Source organism: Balearica regulorum, chromosome 1 (assembly GCF_011004875.1).
Source record: "Balearica regulorum gibbericeps isolate bBalReg1 chromosome 1, bBalReg1.pri, whole genome shotgun sequence".
In the NCBI taxonomy this organism is placed as follows: domain Eukaryota; kingdom Metazoa; phylum Chordata; class Aves; order Gruiformes; family Gruidae; genus Balearica; species Balearica regulorum.
Genome location: NC_046184.1, coordinates 154,133,495 through 154,151,537, shown reverse-complemented (window position 1 = coordinate 154,151,537; position 18,043 = coordinate 154,133,495).

Here is an 18,043-nt window from a genome sequence, read left to right as displayed (position 1 = left end):
GACTGCTTCTGTCTGCCAATCCAGTCTTATTACTGAAATTAATTTGCTAATGTACACAGCTTGACTCTATTCCAATTAGCACCATGGAGGGAGAAGGTCTATTTAAACTTTGAGGTATACAAGAACAGGTAGGTAAAAACTGGCTATTAATAAGTTATATCTGGAGATTAGGAGGTTTCTAATCTTCGGTGCAGTGAGATCCTGGAACAGTTTTCCAGTAGGAGCTGTGGCAACAAACAATAATTATTGTTAGTTGGAGGTAAACAGGCAAAGAGGGATAGAAGTTGTGATTGACTGTAACAGCATGAGACTGAATTATGTAGCTCAGGCAGACTCCTTCAGGCCCACAGTGCTGTGTACAGCTGAGAAAATCCCAGGGTCCACTTTGGAGTCCTCCATCCTGGGCCATGGCAATGGAGGTACTTAAGGGAAGCAAGTATACCCACCACCCTTCGGCTGCCTGGGAAGACAGGCTCCAGGTCTTGGACAGCAGAACTAGCAGGAGGTTGTGGTAGCCTCTCGAAAACACTTGTGCGCTCTGAAGTTGAGGTGATACGTGGGTGCCACAACGTGCCACTCCAAATCTGCCCCCTCTGTTAGCTTATGGTGTTGGTAGACTATGAAGGAGAGAACAAAGCAGAAGCAGGCAGCTCAGCTGTGTCTATAACCAGAATCTCTTTGTAGTTGTCAGAAGCATAGTTTCAAAAGTGGAGTTTGATGAGTTGTTTGTGAAAGCAATTACATTACATAGTTTATTTTTAGTTCCCCCAAATCAGTGGAAAAACTTCCATTGATTCTAAGAGGGTTTAGTGCAATCCCAGCATAAGTGCATGCATTACAAAGGAAAACAAAGCATGAACGTCTTCAGATCTTTGTTTATTACAGTTACCTTCACTTTTCCAAAATGTAACATCTAATTAAATTTATATAAATGATGCATATCTTTACTGTGTATATTTTTAAGGCAAATAGCTCTCCATTTTCATTTATTTTCATTTCCTGAGTGTTGACAGAAGGAAATATATCCATACTAGGGTAGATTTTTCTAACTTAGCAAGAGTAACCAGCGCGAATATCTGATAGTGCTGCCCTGCTTTGTACATTTTCAAGACAATGTTTAGTCTTCTCTTGGCCATGCTTTTTAAGATCATAGGACCTCTACCTGGCTTGTTTCAAAACAGCTTCTTCCAAGCAGCACCTTAGCTATCTTCACTAACGAATGCACTTGACATCTGTCTAGATTCACTGAGTCAGAGACAGACCATTATATCATCTAATCCAATCTTTTGTATATATGTGTATATAAATTACAGAGATACTGCTTGACAGGAAATCTTCAAGTTATACTTCATTCTCTTTCATTTCATCTTTTTTGTCAATAGTCCGTGCACTGCAGAACTAGCTCTATTCACATGTACATTATTAACATCTTTCCAGTTTAAGCCTTTGAGTCTAATCTTGCAAAACCTTCCTACATAGTTCTTACTCAGAGCTATCTTATTTTAAAAATGAGAATATTTTCATTGGCAGGATTGGTTCAAAGATTTTAAATTAGTTCTTTAAGACAGTTTCCTGTTAATTAGAGAGGAAAGAGCTCCATCTAGCTGTTTTGGGTCCAAAGGTGGAGGGTGGCATGAATTGATGCCAAAAGAATGTAGAAATATTAACAGATGGACAGAACATACCCAGTTCTGACATCTCATAACTCTATTTTGAAAAAACTCCACATCTGTCTCCAGACACTTTATCAATACTGCATTAATAGTAAAGCAATACCAGGGCTAATAAACAAAGCCATTTTAAGAAGATATTTGGAGGCAAGAGGAATCTTCCCAACCACAAATGCACATAATTTGCTTTCATTTTAAGACATAATTATCCCCAGAAGAAAATGTACAATGAATTGGAGCAAAACAGTCCACAGCTCATTTTGTTTGCCATCTTTTGTTGCATCACCTATTCTGCACTAATAAATAAACATCAACTGCACAGTGAATAGTTTTCAAATGATTCAGCAGAAGTTATTAATGATTCATTACGATTTCTGTTGCGGCGGTGCCCGAAGGTCCCAGTGGGGAATGAAACCCCACTGTACAAACAAATAATGGCAGAGCTGGTCTGTTTGTGTGGAACTGTGACTGGAGCTGGTGCACACAAGCCCAGCCTAACTTTAAACTAGCGGGAGTGCTGTTACTATGTAGCTATGGCAGCACAACTCAGCTTGGGTTACGCAAACCAGCTGAGAAGCTGAATAAATAACTGGAAACACAGCCTGCGCTGGGTTCTGTGCTGCCTCAGCCTTTTCTCAGGCCATATCCACAATAATTACTTCAAAGGCATGTTCAGATACATCTGTACAACTTGCAGTGATGTCTCTGACTGCAATTATCCTGACAGATGATCACATTCACTGGTCAACAGCTGGAGCAACTGAAGATGTTATGGGTCTCCTCTCCTCTGTGGCTGCTTTTTCTTCTGCTGGTGGTCACCACCATTGGCACAGACAAAACCAGGCAGAAAGCCATGCGTTTTGCACTCTGGCATCTTAATTTGAATCCACTGCGATCAGCAGCTTCAGCGTGAACTGGAACAGCCAAGGTGTGGACACATGTTCTGCTCTGCTCACCCTTTTCGGGGTAATAATTTCATGCAGGTGGTTGGTGGTGGTGGCATCCAAAACTAGCCCGGTAGCCTAGTCCTGTGCTCCTCTGCCGGAGACTTTCAATATCAGGGGAATGAAGCAGTAAAACAGGAGAGTGGCTTTTACCAAAACAGCCTTTGGAGGCGAAGCATATACTGTAGGCAACACAGAGTGTCAGTCTCAGAACTTGGAAGAAAATATTTGTGTAAATACTTTAACAATATTATTGAATAAACTCTACTTTGAGTTTATTAATGAATAAACTCTACATAAGAATATAGCTCCAGTTGGGATGACAAAAGCAGTCCATCCCTGCACCTTGCCAATAGCTATTGACCAACCTCAAAGAAAATAAAGATGCCGTTGTCATTATCAAAGTGTTCTAGAGCATTAAGCATGGCCCTCACCTTTTTCCCCAGGTATTTGTACATACATAAATTGCTGTCATCAATGCAGCTGTTGTAGATAGTGAAAAAAACAGAATATCTGTGAATGGAAGTGTTGCAGCAACGAGGCATAGGAAAATACAGGCAGTAGAAGGGGAAGTTCCTAACAGCACAAGAAGGCAGAGATGGCAAGGATTAGTCATCTGCTAACAAGAAACAATTTTATATAAAAGAGTTTTCTAAGTTTCAACACAGTAAGATTTATTTCAGATTTGTGAAGGAGCTGAAGGATACAGCTGGAAGGTAGTGAGCGATGGAGAGATAACGTCTGTCCTCTGTGACACGAAGCTAACCTACAGAACTCAGCCACAAAAACTTCATGGGAGGATTCAGGCAGTTTGAGTTACTTTGCTTGTTTAACTCTGAAAAAATACAAGCAAGCCGATCAAGTCTTCAGCTGGTCCTTAGTGAACTTTGAGGGTATTACAAAAAATCCAGAGTTTGCCATGCAGCCTCTCCCTTTCCTACAAAATTTAGATTAAACTTTGCTCCTAAAGTAGATTTCCAACAACACAACTATTGTACTCCTCTTTAGCATATGAATTACCTATTTTTCCATCTCATAATAAATGGGAACCTTCAGAGATTGAGAACCATGCTACAAAAAGAGATATTAAAAGGTTGTTTAAACCATTAAGGTAGGCTTTAAGAACTTTTAGGGCCTTCTATTTAGTCACTCTGTAAGGAAATAAAATCTTCATTACACTCCCTGTCCTGGCCATTTCTCCATCCAGTGGAAGCACAATGCAATCTGGTTTTATGTGAGAGTGTAAGAGTGTTCCTACTAAAATGTCATAGACAGAGCTTTACATAAAGTTTTACATTAAAGAATTGTCTGCTTCTTCTTGAAGCAACTAACAGATTGAAAATGTACACAGGGATCATACAAATGATCTTACTGTCACTGTAGAAAAGGTTTGATATTGCTAAGAAGCGTTTGGTAGTTTATATGCGAATTCTCCCTTGGTGGTATTCATATGCTTCATGTGGGCCAGAAGAAATGCAATTTAAATCATAAAAGAAACATCCTGGCTTACATGAGGTGGGTTTCCATGGCATCTGGATGCCATAGGGATAAATTATATCCACTCTGGTGCTTTCTAATATACATTCAGAACAGCACCAGTGTTATTCTAGTTCCCATATATGTCCTGTTTGAAGTGTGAATGGTGACCCTACGAATACTGCTGCTACTGCTCCCCCCCACCCCCCTCCCCAAAACTGCAGCTGGGAGGAGGTTGCTCATCACACCAAACATGCCTGTACAACTCTTACAAGTCTCTTGCTACTTGCAATTTATATGCAAGTGAAGGGTTATGAAATTGTTTCAAGAAAAGTGGCTGGCTTTCCTGAGCTAAACCAGAGTTACTTCTCATTTCCTGAAGTCACTTACTCCTTGGCTGTGTTGCTGAAATATTTTAGACAATGTTGTATTTCTAGATAGTGGGGTTTGCTCCGGTAAATGTCTTTCTATTCTGACCAGTATACATGCAAAATAATGTCCTTCTTAATAACAGCATTACTAATTTTCCCCGCCACACACCTTTTGCCCTTGACTTCTAAGGTCTCTCTTGTCACGCAGCCTTTCCAGAACTGCTTTACAGATAGAAGGAACTATTTAAAAGAAACTGTGGACATACTTTTAACTATCATCTTGTTAAATTTCATTAGATTAATGTAAATAAATCTGTAAACTGTAAGTAAACCTGTAAACTGAGGTCTTACAGAATGGAACTAGCTTCCATTTTTGTAGCTATTTCTAACACTGCAAACTAATTGTATTGATCTTTATTAGTGTTATCCTGTATCTGGCAGGGACTTCAGCTTCTGGTCTGAATTAAGTGTATCTTTGCATGTATTTGCCTTTGAAAGCAGATAGCCAACATGGAAAGACAGACCCTAGGTACAGTGTCTCTTGCAAAATTAGCAAAGTATAAATGAGTGATTGCAAATATCATGAAGAACAAGAGCAACTTTAAATCTTTAATTCAAGGATGATCAGGGTTGTGCTAAATACTATGACAATTATAAATCTTGAAGAACTCTTGTAAAAAGTTTGTCTTTTGGAATACATTTTCATCTTCCATTGCATTACTGATTTTTTCTGAGGATACAAACCTTTAAGGCCCTCTGCATCATCCAAACAGTTACATGTAAGTGCAATAAAATCGTCAGATGGGAGTATCCCTTTAAGATGGCATTATTATACACACCCAAAAAAGTGTGTTTAGTTTGAAGGGAGCCCTTTGGCTTCATGGCAGCAATATAAGGTTCTGATGCCCAACATGGATCACAGAGCAGATGGAAGTTGTGTGAGTCATGCTTATACACACCTGGGAATTTTAGAGGGTCCAGAAATGCAAGGTAGGACAAGAGATGTGGCAGATGGATGCAAGGCCTCAAATACTGGAAGAAAGTTTGGGGTTTATTTTAGCCTTTTAGCAGTTACGGACTCAGGCTTATCAGTCTGCAATGCATTGCTAAACATGTCCACTTTCATCAGGTCCCTAGTAAAATATCTGTGTAATACAAAGATTATGCCTGTCAATAACACTGCTTCCCTCTCCCCCCTCTTTTACATAGTCTCAAAAAAGACACATCAGTTAATGAAGATAGGATGCCTTCAAATTCTTTCACCAGTATTTTCCCTCCAGTCCTGCAAAATATTGTTTCCTCCAAAGAGGCCAGCAGAGAAGATGCTGCAAATAAGCACATCTCAGCAATGTACAACAGCTAGCATACTGAGTACGGACACAGCCAAGACAACCAAAAGTTATTTGGGAAAGGTTTTTATTTTATATTCTGGGGTGCATGCACCTAGTTCTATTGCAGTCCCAACATTTTCTTTACCTTTGTTTCAAAACTAGAGAAGGTGAGGACTCTTCCTTTGTCAGATGTAGCTAGATGTCCTGGTTTCAGCAGGGATAGAGTGAATTTTCTTCTTAGCAGCAGGTATAGTGCTGCGGTTTGGATTTAGGATGAGAATAATGTTGATAACACACTAATATTTTAGTTGTTGCCAAGCAGTCAAGAACTTTTCAGCTTCGCATACTGCCCTGCCAACAAGAAGACGAGGGCCGCCCAAGAAGCTGGGAGGGGACACAGCAAGGACAGCTGACCCAAACTGGCCACAGGGATATTCCATACTGTATGACATAATGCTCAGTAAAGAATTGAGGGAGTTGGCCAGGAGGCGGTGCAGTTCAGGAACTAGATAGGCATCGGCTTTGAGTGGTGAGAAATTGTGCTGTGCATCACTTGTTTTGTATTTATTATTATTATTATCATCGTCTTCTTTTCTGTCCCATTAAACTGTCTTTATCTCAACCCACGAGTTTTACTTTTTTTTTTTCCTTTTCAATTCTCTCTCCCTTCCCACTGAGCGGGGGGAGTGAGCAAACGGCTGTGTGGTTGGTTTAGCTGCCGACCACTTAAACCACGACACTAGAGGAAGAGAGGGTGATGGCAGCAGTCTCCTCCCTATCCAGAGACTCCACAGGTAGGGGATAGCTCTGGGGTGTGGGAAACACAAGGCTGAAGGCATTCTCCAGGTCTAACCAAAATCAGTCCCCGGGGGTGTGGTAACTACAGATTCACTCAGAGGAACCAGGTAGAAAGGAGAATAACTCACATTTTCGCCTGTAATAGGGGCATTCATTTGCCTGCTGGTGCAGATCACAGCTGTAAGGCTCAGATTAGCTACCAAGTGGCCTCACTCACTGAGGTGAGCATCCTTCCCAGTCTGCCCTCTCACTTCTACCTCCTTTCTCTGGCATATCACCCACGGACCCCTTTTCAAGAAGACCCACATGAGCCTCACAGCAACCCAAACATAACCCAGTGGCTAGGACAGGCCCCAGGAGAAAACAGGGCTTTTCAGGGCATCTCCACCCATTGTGTTTTCCAGCAGCCAGCTGGGGTGGTTTTCTGCCCAGCTCACAGGCGTTTGCAGCGCCCTCCACTCTGAGATGCTTTCCTCTGCCCTTCCACTGAAGAGAGGGACCAGGCACCTGGCTTGGGTCTGCCGGTCCGACTCGAATCCAGGCATCGAAAGGCGAAGTGTACAACCTCTGAGCCCTTTTGGGGTCCCAGCGCAAGAGTCTGAGAAGTACCATGTGATCAGTCTCTTAGTAGTTTCTGTTTTCTTCCCCAGAATCTAAAGTTATATCCTGAATTTCAGCTAGCAAAAAGAAATGTCCGAGTTACCCTCTAAATATTAACAAGCTGTTGAGAAGAGGAGGCTTTGCCAGTTACCACTATAACTTCTTGGACTGATTTTGCAGTGTGTAATGCATTATCAGCTTCATGCTGGCAGTTCCTGAAGAATGGACCCGGTTTGCCAGAAAGGCAATATATCAAAATGAACATGATATTTAAAACAATGCTAAAATATTATCTACCTTGCCCGTTTCTTTCTGAGGACAACGACAGCCTCCAACTCCAGTCTGTCTTGTACTGACTGTAACTTATCCTAACATATATTAACTTTATGTCCAGTAAAAAATGTCAGAGGTACAACCCATGATGTGTGAGTTCTGTCCAACAGAGCAAAAATTATCTAAAAATTAATTGGATGTGAGGAAATGGTGAAGAGATTTGTTCCTTGAAGAAAGGATGGCAAGTGGGAAAGCCGCAAGATTAGCAGGGGCAATTATGGTCAGAACAATGTCTGCAAAGTTTTAAGAGGGGAGAAGAAAACTTGCTCAACCGAATAGCCCAGCCTCACCTCCTCCTTATCATTGATCACGCTGGAGACCTACTGGCAGAAGCTGCTCAGTCAAATGAGATAGCCAGATTAGCACACACACTTCAAATAGATCTTTACTAATTTAATTATTTTGACTGAAATGGCTTTGGAGCACCCATATAAGCCACTCTGGTAGCTGACTGGAAAGACACAACAAAGAAACGGTATGCTGCCACTGCATGCAACGACGTGGGGTGGTAACATTTTCCACTGGTGCATCCTGATCTGGAAAATGAGATCTGTCCCCAGGCTATTGTGAACACCTGGATGGGTATTGAAGGGAGTGTGATACCCTGCTATAACAACCCAGGATGTGAAATCACGTAATCCAGAAACAAGGAGTTTTCCAAAGATCCTCAAAAGATTGCCTAGTTCAACTCCTCCATTCCTTCCTCTGCCCCCCCCCTCCAAAGTCTACTCTTGGCTGATGTTTTTCTAACCTACTCTTTAAAATCTCCAGATGATTGAGATTCCAGCACTCTTTCAATGCTTCTCTGGCCATACCATTACAGTGAATTTCCTAGTGTCTCATCTGTCTCTCTCTTACCATGTTTAAGATCATTCCTTCTTGTTTTATCAGCCATCAGCTTGGAAAATAGATAAGCGTAGCTGCTTTTTAGATATCTGAAAACTATTAAATTTTTTCCCCTCCATCTGCTCTTCTCTAGACTAAACAAACTTGGTACTTTCAATCCTTTCTCATGGGTTATGTTTTCTAGACCTCTACTCATTCCTGTTTCTTTCCTCCAGATTCTCGCCAACCAGTTCACATCTTTCCAGAAGTGCAGTGCCAAAAACTGACCTTCCAATATCTGATGTTCAGGCTTGGTTTGTATGAACAACCTAAGTTTGAATGATAAGCAGTGTCTGAACCTAATAAGTCAGTAAAATGTGCAGCATAACACAAAGGTAGGTTCAAAAATGGAAATGGAAAATATGAGTTTGCTTTTACTTTTAGCAGTACAGAAGCTTCTGGTGTGTGTCTGGAGTATTGGTATGTGTGTTTGTATATATATACACTTTTCTACCAATTAGTACAAACATTTATAATTGAGGCCATAGCTGCTGCTGTTCTTCCTGTAACTGATCTGGATCTATAAATAAATGTTTGAAAAGATGAAAGATTAACTTCACAGCAATGAAAACTTTGGCAGATCTCACTGATTGTTCACATACGTAATTATATTCAAAAGGACAGTTTCCATTACTGCTGTCTGAAAGAAATCAACTGTAAGCTATCACACAGTTTTTCTCCAAATAAGCTTATTTTGTCTTGCTGGAGAAAAAAAAGTCTCAATTAAATTTTTGTTTCTTCCAATTAGGAATTATCAAAACATAAATTTTCCCCTTCCTAACTTTAGGAAGCAATGACATCTCTGTGACTGGTCAAGGAATAATGGAAAGGACCCAAAGCCGTCATTTCAACAGCTAACATGCTTGCCTCTATCGAAGAAGTAAATACATAATGGGTGTACAGGACTATGTGTACTTTTCCTTTCACGCATAGTGGGTGGAAATTCTCAATTACAAAATTACTGAAATTACATCAGACTGTAACAGTTTGTTCCTTTCATGATTTGTTTTACAAAGTTCTCATTCCTACATGTGTGCTGCTTATAGAATGTCAATCTTGTTTGTCGAAGTGTGCTGTTTATGTAATGAATACAGTTTCTCCTTGTATCATTTTGTTTTTGTGGAATAAATTGCTACGCAATAATGTTTTATAGATCAGTAATAGCCACTCATCCTTTAAAGGCTCTTAAGGCTATGGCTGCACTCCACAATGCAGTGCCAACTTCAGATATATGATCTATCATTAACGGATTCTCAGGAGCCAGTTTGCTAGCGAGCTGACAAGCTAGCAAACTAGAAAGCAAGCTTGCTTTCTGAACACCGCACCACTGTGCAGCATAGACATTCTCTTGCAGGTCTACCCTGAAAATCGGTGCAGGTGGTCTACAGCAATCCTTGAGACAGTATGTCTGAAATACTCTCAGACATGAGATACTTACCTCTACATCCATAGTTGCACTGACAATCCACACACCTCTCAGTCTGAAACTATGGTACAAAAGCCACTGCAAACAGGTTCAGGGTGGAATCCAGATGCACGAGGTTTAGGGGAAGGGGGATGAGGGAAAGTGCCTTCAGTATCATATCTCTTGCTACGGATTTTTTTTCTTCAAAGAAAGTCAAGAACACTCATAAGACCATTGTTCTTAAGAAGAAATGCAGATCTTGAGTCTTCATTTACTGGAATATTTACAGTCTGCTGGTGAGGAAAGAGAAGGAGGGAAACAAATCTAACTGGGCTAAAAACTTCAAGGCATAAAGGTTTCTAATCAGAACTACAGCTTGTGCTTACAGATAATTTTAAAATTTTGTTATGATTATACAGATTATACAATGTAGCATGGCTACCAACAAGATAAATTTAAGGAATAAGAGTGGAAATTTTACTTATGCCAAGGTAACTTCTCTACACATGTATAACCCACTGATAACTGACCTTCGCTAATGGAAGAAGGAGAAAAGATCACGTTTTGTTTAAATTGCTTCAGACTTTTTTCGAAGGAAGCAATCCAACAAAAAGTAGACGCTCTTCTGATTTTTTGTGCATTTCACTACTTTTATTTTTTGATGACTTCACCCAAACCCATTATCAGAATTCTTCAGGGCAGAGGGAGGGGAACAGAAACATTTCAAAGCAGAGGCAGCCAAAGATTGTATGGAAAAAAGGAAACATCAGCCCTTTCAAAATTTAGTATGTACTTGGACTGTGTTAATAGTCTTTATTTTCTGAGGAAAAGAAACAAAACCAGAAAAAAGACTTGATAAAAATCATCCTCCCACAAGAAAAAGGAAGGATTATTAAAGTGTAATTTATGGGTTAAAGTAAGCTTCTGGGATTACTGGCCTTGCAGTTGTCAGATGTTGTAAGGGGACTCCAGTTCCAGGTGCCAACCTGAGGATAACGGTGCTCAAGCTGGGGTAAATCAGGCCAGTGTTTTTATTGATTTGATAACATGCATGATCACTAAGGTTTAACTGAGATTGGCTCGTATTAACCACAGTTCCTACATGACTTCAGCTGCAAGCCGCATGACCATGAGTGGAGGCTCACATGTGTCATGATTGACATGCCTGTTAACTATTCATTCTGATAACCATTTGCAAAATCTCATATGCAACTCCATTGATAGTGTATCTTTGTCCTGGCATACATGCGTGCACACTAAACTTTTGTAAGCACAAAATTCTTAGCAACAACAAAAACTAGAGCCATGAATGAAGTTATTTTTTCCAAGTGCCAGTTTGGATTTGGATATGCCAAGACAAACCTTGAAGTTCTGCTTCCAGCAGGCATTTCCTGAAGAGATATATCTACCATGGAAAACCACTAGTCAGCTTCTCCTCCATCCCAAATGAAATGTCAAGTACAGCTGTTTATAAAGTAGTACTTTTCAGGGGAAATAATAGTTTAACTTAGACTTGAAAAAGACATAGGCCTCAATCAAATCAGAAGCTCATATGGAATTCCTAAGGATTAAGGGGGCAAGTAATGTCCATTCAGAGAATTCAGGGAGTTCAAAGTCAATGGCAGTCAATGAGACTTCAAAAGCCTGTTTAAAACCTTTTTAATGAAAGACTAGACCAGCAGAGGAGGTGAGAGTGAGGAGGGATACAGATTATCATAGCTCTTGCTTGCTCCCTCTTAGACTGCGCTCATTGCTGTTGCTTTCTCTAAGAACACCAAAGCAATTATTCAGGAATAGCTTTATTAAGATTTTTATTTGGCTCCATTAAGAATATAGTAATTACGTGGGATTATAGCACATCATTAACCCTCCAACAAAAAAAACCCCAAACAACAAAAAACAAAACCACAAACATCACAGTTGTATAGCCATTGCCTCCTAATACACAGAGTTTTCATGCCATGAGATATTTTCTGAAGATACTGATAATTGAAGTGATTACTGAACAGTACAGCTCTGCCTGTTAGCAGGAATTAGCAGCACAGATGCCAAACCTGGTGTACAGGTTGGGTCCTGAGTGGCATGCAGCAGGGCAGGGCTGGGGGTTTGCAGACACGGCATCCTGACAAACGTCGGTGAGCGGCAGCAGCTCCCAGCTCCTGGGAGAGAAAAAGCAGCATCTTGCTTCCTGTGAGAACCCCAGGGAAACCTCAAGGGGTTTACATGATCCGTCCAAAGCCTGGCATGTTGTGAAGGAGAAGTGTCTGACTTTTGACTTGCCATCTCAGGGTTCCCAGCCAGGTGCTGGAGCATGATGCCACTATCAGCCACTTGACAAAGGCAGACAAACAGGATTTCTAAAGGCACCAGGGCATTACTGTGATCAGTAGCACTATGGATATGCACCCACGCTGCACACAAAACAATTTCATGTGTGCATTTTGATGGTTTCATGCACAGATGAGAAGATGTACATGGGTGCAAATCTACAATCTGTACACAAAGTTTCATGAAAGGAAATATGCCTTAGAATATATAGGCCTAAGATTATGCAGAGTGCCTCTAAATGAGTTCTTGCAATGTACACTGGAATAATTTAAGAGGTTATTACTCTCAGCTGCCTGCCCACACAGCCAGGAGTTATTGCCCAAAAACTAAGACTTACTGCAGTTTCAGTGAATACACCAGGTTATGACCTCTGTGGCTGAGAAGGGTATATCACCCTTTCTGCTGCCTCTGCTGCTGGGGTAATAATGTCTGGCAGAAAAATGGAGCAGGTATTTTAAATCACTCCTGCATGAATAACCAAAGTTCATCTTGAGGTACCCTCAGTAAGGCCAAACTAGAAGACCAATGTCCTTACAGTTAGTTGCTGCCCTACACCCTCGCCTGTGGAGCCTTTACGAAGTTCAGAACCTATCAATTCATCCTATAAAGTCTTTAACACTAAGGAATAAAATTCATACCTTCTGCAATTAGCCAGGAGAGGAAAAGCAGGTAACAATAGATGAATTGCGTATCAAGCGTTAAAGGGAAATCTCATTTTCTGGAGAGTCTTCCAGCTTTCACATTCCTCTGGAACATCCAACACATCTCTCTTTCCGACAGTGGGGTTTTAAATAAAGAAATGCTCTAAACTAGAGCCAGAACCTCAGGAGATCCAGCAGACATAACATAGGTCCCATTTACATGCCCCTGATTGTACTCAGTTCTGTAGTTCAGGCTTCTTATCTCTGTTAGTATAACTGCAAATTAGCACAGTATGTTCTTTAAGTAACCATGTCAGCAGACCCCACATTGCTTGCCAAATAATTATCTTCAAACTTCAAAGTCACCCTTGGAGGCTTTTATGTATAGGACTGTATCTTTTAAAAATAAAATTTTTATATATTCTGAATCTAAGCAATGATTAATCACTAGCTGATAGAGTTAAAGAACGTCCTCATGTGAATATACGCACCAAAATAGCTTGCTTTGCAGAAGCGGGGTGATGCCTAGGTGAAACTGAGAGGTGAGAGCATTATTTTTCTTTCACAATACTGTCAGAGAAAAGAAAGACCCTTTTTCTGAGTGAGACAGTCGACAGGCAGAAACCACCCCTCAAAACACAGGCAACACACAAAACACAGGAAACACACAAGGTTGGTCAGAACTGAGACAGTGATAATGTCTGATGTGACGGTAATGGGGGTAAGATCAAAAGAACAATTCAATTTGGCACAAACCAAGAACTATTCCTGATATTTCTTGTTGAAGCAAAAGGAAACCTTGCGAAACTCTTCACACGTTGCATTAAACATTTCATTTACTCAATTCTTTCTTAGATGCTGGCAATAAATGCAAAGAAAATGATGAGTTGGAGTCACAAGACTGACAGGAGGCTGCAGGAAAGGAAAATCAACAGTTATTAGGGCATGTACCATGTGTGAGGACAGCTATACTACTGCCCAAATGCACAGCAATACAAGCAAGTTAGAGAGTAAAACCCACGAGATTATATCAAGAGGTCGTCTGCCTCGTGCCAGGTGGCTAAGGCGTTTCTGTCACACATGGGTGACGTAGCTCCAGATGACCTCAGTCCAAGGAGGGAAATTAATCCGAATCTGCAGCAAGTCCCTTAGGGCCTCCACTTCCACTCAACCAAAACGAAACCACACAAACTAAACCAAGACTTTTCTGATTTCCCCCCTCACTGAATTTTGACCTGATGTGATCAGCATTCCCAAGACAGCTGCACACACATCATGAGTTGGGTGTCTATCAAGAAAATAAAACAACCTCCCACTTCTCCCTGGAGCCTGGATATGCGCTGACAGGATGGGGATAGGGAGGGAGCAGGGCACGTACCATCTGATGGAGGAACAAGTGTGTGATTTATTGCACGAGCAGGAGTGCACAGCAGCCAGCAAGCACCGAAGGTGACTGTTTATGCTGAGGATGTGGCCCTGGCATGAAGCCCAGCAAGGAAAGCTCTTTGCATGGCGTGCTGCTGGAGAGTACTCCCAACTGCAAGTAAAGAAACCGGTTCCCCCTTCCAATTCCTTTCAAATTCATGGCAATAAGGATCTCATGGCAGTTTGTCCCGTTACCAGAAACATCCTGCACTGCCCTGAATAATGACTAAGCCTTGGTGACAAGCAGGACAACAGAGTGAAGCCTGGAGCATGAGTAAGATCTGTGCTCCCCAGGACTGTTACACATAACCGGCTCACCAGTTGCCTTAGCTTAGGTAAATGTCACATGTGCTAAATAAAGGCTGTGACTAATTGATTTCTACTGGGAAGGAATGAGGAAAAACAATTGTTTTGTTGTTGTTTTTATTTTTAATACATCCAATTTCTGTAGACTAGCAACAGTTGCCAGGACAAGCTGTTCCAGTTTCATTCCCGGTGCCAGGGAAACAGGCCACTTTAAGGAGTGGTTCATACGGGCAAAGAAACAGAAATACCCAAAAAGCTGAAGTGTCAATATATAGTAAAGCATGTTTAAGAAAGCTGGCAAACTACTTGGCATAAAAGCCCCTAAGAGAGGCTGCTGAGGTGAATTATTATAGATTTATTGTGGTTCCAAAGTTGAAAACGGCATTTGAAAGCCCAGCAGAACATCAGTGGGACCTATCTAAGGGGGTCTCCACAGAGTTTTAGCTTGGTCTGATCACAGCTAAATTGTTGAAGAGTTTTCAGATCTACCCTGAATTTTCTCTGGGCATGGCCTAATAATTACTTTCTAAACCACAAGCAATAGGAAATTATTTCATGTATGGGATTCGGCTGGAAAGATACAGAGCCCTGCCAGAACAACTTCTTAACTCCATGAAGTAACAAGAAAATTTGTGCTAAAGAAGGAGTCCTGCTGCTGCATCCCACCTTCCCCACCATCTTTAGGGATTCATTTGGAATTTTATTTTCCACAGAGCCTCTGTGCAGGAAACGGGAATCACTCAGTACTGCCCTTAGGTTCAGGATGGAAAAAGATGGTTTGTATCCCAGAGTATTTGCAGCAGAAGCATTTTAGCTGTAGCTATTTATGACTGTAGTCATAATAGTCATGCATATGTATTAATTATGAATAATAATATTGGATAATACATCTAGACAGGATTTCATTGCTTCTTGAGTTCAGAATAGCTGTCTCAGGCCAAATTTCTCTTTCTCTGAGGTTTGAAAAATTATTTAGGCAAACTTATACTGCTAAAGTAAGTAATCATATATTTATCTCAATAACCTTTTAGAGTCAGCAGAAGTTGAATGAGTCAGCTAGGTTATAATTCTTTTTAAAAAAAAGCCACAGATTATTAGCAGTATTGTCAGCTCCAAATATTTCAGAAACCAGTCTCTTCTCTTCATCGTTTCAACTACAAATCCCCCACCCTTCTGGCTCCTTGATGTCTGTTTGGCATGGAGACAGTGCCCTTCCACAAGGGAAAGACAGACAAAACCAATGAAATGAAATTGCCTTATGAAAATTTGTTGTGAATCTCTTTTTGGTGAAATATTTCTATTCCACTGGGAGTTACAGCTATTTGCTGTACATTCTTCTCTGTAAATAAGGTTTATTGTTTAGCCTACATCTTCCATGAGACACCACATGGTCTCCTATTAGCAAGAGATGAGATTGCATCTGTGGGACTGCAGTTCAGTTCATGAAGGGGAATTACACACAAAGAAGAAAGAAAGTCCCAAACAGTCTAACTATAACTCTTCCAAGACTCCGCAGTGGAACTGAAATTTGTGGTCAGTTCCTACCTAAAAACAAGTCAGTGCAAAGCAAGAATTTCTTGTGAATTTTTCTTCTAGAAAACCCAGTTTTCCATCTGAAGCAATTTTGAAAACGTATGAATAGTCATCTGTTGGCCCCTCTAAGCTTTTTGTCTAAATTAGATAAATTCTTTACAGTCAAGATTGTGCATCCTATTTGTTCTGTGTAGTACTCAGAACATTCCTGGTTCCCCATAATAAACACTTTACCTTTTAGATGAACAAGTGTACATATCTTAAATTCTGAACAAAAAAAAACCCCTCCAACAAGACAGAACAATTCCTTCTTTCATATGATGGCAGATGCCAGCTAATTAGCCACATGGGACACTGAACACTGCAGGAGACACAGATGGCAATTTGGGGCTGATAGTCCTACAGCAATGGAACAGCACATTGTTTGTTGGCAGAATATATTGCCATTTTTGTGCTGATATCTGTGGAGTAATCATAGCAGCTCTTGGTCTTGATAGTTACAGCTTCTCTCAGAATAGATTCTTACAAACTTATTTGTTATTACTTTCTTTAAAAGTTCAGCTTCATGATAACAAAAAGTGAGTACACTGCAACTGCGTAGGATGTGATGGGAAGATTTGAGTACTCTTCAATTTATGGATCTGCACAGGTACTTTGGCTACATCCTAGCTCTATTTTGCAAAGAGATGCACAATTTACTTTCCTTGCCCTTTTATCCCAAGACCATGTAAAGGACGGGGCATGTGGGATAGATGTGCTCTCCAACTATGACACCAGATTAGATCATCAGGAAACCATGCTGCAGGTTACGCTATGACACACACCAATGCAGATTACCTATTAATTTCTTGATAGTATAGCAAAATAATAATGAATGGGTACTTTAACATTTTGGGACCTAATCTCTCTAATCCCCCTCCATCATCAATTAACTCATCTCTAAATATTCAGGGTCCCCACAGAAGGGGACTATCCCTATACTGAACCTGTCATCCCTATATAAACTTTTTTTTAAAATGTATTTCAAACTTATTTAAAAAATCATCACAGTGCTGGCACCATCCCAAGGCTCTGCTGGTGACTTGGCACCGCTGTCAAATGGTCATCACCACCCTTATAGGGGAAACCGGGAGAGACCGGCTCTATGCTCATCCTTGTGCAGATTTTAGATGCTGATCTCATTCTTCCCAGGCATAGTGGACAGCAGGAAAACCTACCCTGACTGGAAACATCCCTTGAAGACTTCACATGCATTGTCAGAGCTAAAGAATGACTCAAGAATTTCTCTGCAGCAAGACACTCTTCTCCCATTTGTTTCTGAACCTCAGTGCACTTTCATGGGTCATGACTTTACTGGGAAACCACACAGGGCCACGGACCAGCCACACTGCTGTAGGCTCCCTCGCACAGTTTAGCTCCTCCCAGCCAATATTCAAGTTTGATTCAGGAAAGAACACAGACAAAGGCCTGCTTCCAGTAGAGACAATGGATAAGAGCAGCTGCTTTGGTTGAGAGAAGAAAAAATTTAGACCTGTCGTTTCACTGCCACTTGCTTGCTGGGCTGGAAGCCACACTCTGTTCTCTTCGGTTTTGGTGGGATACATGTATCCTTCAGGACCTGCCCACCCCAGATTGAACTGAACAAATGTGATGGGAAGTTAACATCCTCACCAGTTTGTTCTAAGTGTACCAGCAAAAGGCTGCATAATACCTTTAGGAAGAGGGGCTTATGGTTTGCCTGTTAGCCTGCTCCCAAACATAAAAACCCTTTTGGTTTCTGGCCCAGAGCCCTGAGGAGAGTCCTCATATTGCAAGCCTCAGTCTGCTCCTGCCCCCAAGCCAGAGCATGCATCACTCCCTTTAATACCACTTCATACTTCTCTGCCAGGCTTCTCCCTTCTGGAAACGCTTCTCCTCACAATCTCTTTCCATCACACCCCTGATATTCTTCCAGACCTTCTCTCATTTCCTGGCTATTTTCCCCAAGCCTCCATTCC